Source organism: Suricata suricatta, chromosome 12 (genome assembly GCF_006229205.1).
Source record: "Suricata suricatta isolate VVHF042 chromosome 12, meerkat_22Aug2017_6uvM2_HiC, whole genome shotgun sequence".
Classification (NCBI taxonomy): Eukaryota; Metazoa; Chordata; class Mammalia; order Carnivora; family Herpestidae; genus Suricata; species Suricata suricatta.
In genome coordinates, this window is record NC_043711.1 from 15,572,128 (window position 1) to 15,578,045 (window position 5,918).

Below are 5,918 nucleotides of genomic sequence, written 5' to 3' on the forward strand. Positions count from 1 at the left end.
AATGCTTAACTGACTGAGCCATCCTGGTGCCCCTGAACATTTCCTTTTTAAAATGTGGCTTATTTGGGTTTTCGTTATTAAATTATAACCATTATTTAAATATTCTTGATATTAGAGTCTTATCAGATATATGATTTGCAGATAACGTTTCCCAGTTTCTGAATACTTTTTAAATATGTTTCACACATAAAAGCTTTTAATTTTGATGAAGACAAATTTATGTATCATTTTTTATCCTTTTGATCAATTATATTAGGGTGATACTGGCTTCACAGAACGAGTTAAGAATATTTCCTCTGCTTCCACTTTCTGAAAGAGATTGTAGAGAATTTATATAATTTCTTTTTTAAAGGCTTGGCAGAATTCACCCATGGACCCATCTGGGTCTGGGATTTCTGTTTTGGAAAGTTATTAATTATGGGTTCAACTTCTTAATATATGCATGCCTGTTCACATTGTCTGCTTCTTCTTGTGTGAGGTTTGACAGATTGAGTGTTAGAAGGAATTATCAAATTTGTGGGCACAGTGTTGTCTGAATATTCCCCTATTATCCTTTTAATGCTGATGGAGTTTGTAGTGATGTCTCATCTTTCGTTTCTGGTATTAGTAATTGGAATCCTCTCTTTCTTAATCTGATTAGAAGTGTATTAATCTTATCAAATGTTTAAAGAACCAGCTTGACGTTTGTTGATTTTCTCTACAAAAATGGAATCACATGTATCCTTTTTCCTTTAAATACCACAAACATCTTTCCAAGTCTATTTATTCTTTTTAGCTGCATCGTGGTGTCATACTTTACTTATTTCCCTGTCCAAAGAAACAGGAAAGGTGTCCAAATGGACACCCAGTTTGCTTCCAAATTTTCAAATTCCCACAATGATACAGGAAACACAATGTGTGTGTGTGTGTACATATGTATATATGTATATATATATGTGTATATATACATGTGTGTGTGTATATATATATATCTTTAATGTACTGGTATTTTCTATGGGATGAATTTTTAGAAGTGATAGATTTCTGGGTCATATATGAATTTTACCTTTTGTGTATGTGTATGTGAAAATGTATGTGAATTTTACATTTCGGTGCATACTGCCAGACTGCCCCCTATAATGGTTGTATTTGTTTACATTTGCACAATAGTGTACAAGTGTCTTCATTTCCATGCACCTGGTCAAAGTCGGATGTTACTAGCTTTAAAAGTTTTAGTCTTTCTGGGGTGCCTGGGTGGTTCAGTCGGTTAAACCTCCGACTTAGGCTCAGGTCAGATCTCACATTCGAGGGTTCGAGTCCCGCGTCAGGCTCTGTGCTGACAGCTAGCTCAGAGCCTGGAGCCTGCTTCCTGTTCTGTGTCTCCTTCTCTCTCTGCCCCTCCCCCTCTCATGCTCTATCTCTCTCTGTATCAAAAATAAAAATAAAAAACATTTAAAAAAAAGTTTTAGTCTTTCTGAAGTATCATAGAAATATCATGTTGTTTTGGGGCGCCTGGGTGGCTTAGTCAGTGAAGCGTCTGACTTCAGCTCAGGTCATGATCTCGCTGTCTGTGAGTTCGAGCCCCACATCAGGCTCTGTGCTGACAGCTCGGAGCCTGGAGCCTGCTTCAGATTCTGTGTCTCCCTCTATCACTCTGCCCCTCCCTCATTTATGCTCTGTGTCTCTCAAGTAAAATAAATATTAAAATTTTTTTTTAAAATATCATGTTGTTTTGATTCAAACTTAATATTATTTTTAGTTGGGCATTTTATTCCACAACTTTATTGGCCAGTTGTGTGTGTGTGTGTGTGTGTGTGTGTGTGTGTGTGTGCGTGAGTGTGTGTGTGTGTGATTTTTCTTTGCCAAGGTAGGTAATGATTGAGAGGGCCCATATGGGACATGTTGAACAAGTGTTTATTTCCCTAAATATGAAGACACAATTTGAAACTAAGGTATTCACGTTTCCTCATGTTTGGTTTCATTGTGAAAAAGAATTCATGGTCTTGCCTTAAACAAAAAGTTCTGAAAAACTGGCCAGGCTGGACAAAGGTGGAACTGAGTTCCAGCCTCACGCAGGTTTGACACGCAGAAGGGGAAGTCAAGTCTTGGGTACGGCACCATGCAGACAGGGGCCTGGTAATCACAGTTCAGGTCTGGATGCATCTGTGGGGAAGTGGGATTCAGGGCAGAGACTAGCCCCGGAGCCATCAGCATCAGAGTTGGCAGGAATTAATTGCTGTAACAGGAACTGCTGATTCCAGATCTCATGGGTCTCACAATCTCATTGGACTGAGTGCACAAGATAGACGATTCTGTTTGAGCCCATACACTTGAGACCCACCCTAGCAGATGTGCATCCAGGGTCTTGCAGCTTTGGGAGCCCTTGGAGACACATGCTGGGCTTGCTGGGTGGTCCGTTCCCAGGGGGCATCTTCAGTCATGGAACCAACTAGGGCCACCTTGAGTAGCCAGAGACCAAAGACCTCATGGAGGGGTTCCAAGGGAAGAACACCACAGTATGTGGATGACAACACAAGAGACCACTTTGGGCACCTCATCGTTAACTGAGGCAGGCTTTGGGGATGGGAGGGACAAGCACCAAGGTCCCGTGAGTGGGGAGCGTGTGGTAGGGCCATTGTAATCTGGACTTGGAGGTTAGCATGATCTTATTTGAAACAGGCTAGACGTCATGTGCCTCCAGATATGATGTCCCGAGGAGGACACAATATTGGCGCCGTGAGGGGGGCACAGCAGAAGTGGCTGGATGTTAAGTCACTCAGCTACAGTCAAAGAGCAAGAAAACAGCAGGTGAATGGGCTTCATCCCAGCTTGTCTGGCTCCAAAGTTTCAGGTTTTGGAGGGGATGGCTTGATTTAAAGTGAGCCACACCACCGTCCAAGGTCAGGTGTGCAGGCGTGTCACAGTACCTGGCTCCACAGGCTGGGGTGGACAGCCCCCCTCCACTCATCCTCCAGCCGCTGTCAGAAATGCTGCCACAAGCACAGCCTCCTTGTATACACCAGACCAGCACTGTGAGATTCCAACACCAATTTTTCTTTTCATACAAAATTTCTGACCCACATAACAAATGAAAGACTACTTGGTGACAGTTTTAAAACGCGAAGGGTTGGCACAAGCACTCTGGAAAACAGTCTGGCAGTGTCTGGAAAAGGTTAAATACCTTTACACCTACATGTCCCAGTGATTCCATTCCCAGGTATTTACGCAAGAGAACCACAAATGGTGTCCCTGCAAAAGCTTGTTCGTAAGTGATCGTTAGCCACTTTATTTGTAATCGTGCCAACCGTGGAGTAGCCTGGGCGTCCATCATCAGGAGAGTGGATAAATAGACAGGAATGTACATACAGTGGAAAGCCCTTAGCAATAGAAAGGACCACATGATTAACAGAGGGTGCACCACCGATGAATCTCAACATAATGATGCTGAGGGAAAGAAGCGAGGAACAGTACATCCTGTGTGATTCTATTTATATTAAGTTGAAAAAAAAAAGCCACAAACACATCTACAGGGACAACAGATCAGTGTTGCCTGGATGAGGATGGAGTGAGGGTTCAATTACCAAGGGAAACAAGGAAACTTAGGGGGTGATAAAAACTTTGCTATCTTGACTTTGGTGATAGTTTCATGAGTTTACACATGTGTCAAAAAGGAACAAATAGTGCACTCTAAACATGTGTGAGTTATTGTACTTTAATTATATGTCATGATGGTCGGTTTTATGTGTCGGCTTAGCTAGGTGGTAGTACCCAGTTACTCTGTCAAACCCAATTTAGGTGATGTAAGTGTAATTAACACCTACAGTCAGTTGACTCTTACAAAGGAGATAATCCGTGATGTATCTGATGGGCCCTGTCCAATCAGTTGAAAGATCTGAATGCAGGACTAAAGCTTCCTGAGGAAGAAGAGACCTGGCCTGTGAGCTAGAATGTCTCCCATTTGTGCTTCCTGATGGCCTGCCCACTGGGGCTGGGCTTGCCTGGTCTATACCTGCAATTCTGTGAGACAATTCCTTGCAATAAATCTATCTATCTATCTATCTATCTATCTATCTATCTATCTATCTATCTATCTATCTATCAATCATCTATCTATCTATCTATCTATCTATCTATCATCTATCTATCTATCATCTATCTATCTATCTATCTATCATCTATCTATCTATCTATCATCTATCTATCATCTATCTATCTATCTATCTATCATCTATCTATCTATCTATCTATCTATCTATCTATCTATCTATCATCTATCTATCTATCATCTATCTATCTATCTATCTATCTATCTATCTATCTATCATCTATCTATCTATCTGTCTATCCATCTATCCATCTATTTATCTCCTCTATCCTTCTGGTGGAATTCTGATTTATACACAGATCTTGATAACAGAAGTGGTTCTCAAAGAAGAGAATCTTAGGGAAGAGTTCTCTGAATTGGCACTGGGTTTGCCATAATTGGTTCTCCAATATGACTAAAGACATTGATGACTCTATCTTCAGTGGCAAAGAGCATTGCCTGATGTGGCAGTAGAGTTGTGCAAAACATTGCTAATGTAGATTCTTAATCCAATACTTATATAGGGAAAGTTCTGGATGTTCATGTATTTGGTATCTTAGGACATTTTAGCCAAACTAAGGTGTATAATGAGAAAGGGGACAAAGAAAAGGATGAGCTCAGGGCTTCCAGTTGCCAGGTCAAGTTCTCTGTAAATGACCTGAAAACGTCTCTATCTGTCCTTAAAGAAACCCTATTTCCTAAAGCTGAGGGCTGAGTTTTCTGAACACTAGACCAACTCTCAACCTGCAAGTGACTGAATTGCAAGGTAAATCAAGTCCACAGTGTTGCAAGTTGTCTTCTGTGTTAAGGGTCGGGATGGAATGGGATTCTGAAAACCAGAATAAGGATATATAGGAAGATCTCACGGAAGCCAAGGGTATACAACCCTAAATCCTCCTGCATCTTCTTTGGTTATTCATGACATGCAGGTACCACCCACAAGTGGTGGCATCCTTCTCTGGAACATTCCTGAGTGACAGAGATGGAGCGAAATCCTGTCGGTGAGCAGAATTTTGAGCACTGCACCTGGTTGTCCATTTTACTTGGAAGGAGAAATGGGTACCCAAACACCCGGTCCTGTGATTTATAGACAGCCCCTGGTGCCAGCCCCAGGGACCCCATCCTGCACACAGCAAGTTTGCTAGTTGATTTCAGAAAGAAAACCTTCCTTCCCTGATTTCCAGATTCGGGGACAGGGAAGTAAAGAACTCTCACTGTCACTTCTATGGAACATGGGTTTACAGGTTATATTTCCTACTTCTACCAAAAAGAAGAAAGGGTGCTTGGCCATTTTTCACTTCCACTTGGCTGAGGCCTGAATACCCATGACCAATGCCCCCTCCAAGGTTTCTTTCTTGGGTCCAACTTTTAATATCAAGGTATGTGTAAGGCATATTGTGCATCTACTAATATATACATTTATAATAGCCCACGTGCACGCACTGACAATAATAGAGTCACACTTTCACCTGACATGATACAGCCATCTTGCATACAGCGGCACATATGCTAACCCTCTCCCCCCACAGGTTGCAAAGTCTCTGGGTGATCTTCATTCTTTGCCTTGATACCCTTGAAAATGTGATGTACAGTTAATTATTATTAATACACCTTATGTTAGAAAAGAATAACAGAGGGAAGAAAACACAACTACCTGTTTAATATATATGTATACACACATGTTCATAACAAAATAAGGAAGAAATACTCGTAATCATGATAGTTCTCACTTCTGGATCTGGTCACATGGTCATTGCTTGTTATTCACAACTACCTTCTTCCACTATCTGTTCCACATTCCCTTTGCCCTCAGCAAGCCCCTCCGTGGGTCGTGGTTCTGTGTCTGGTGTGTGCC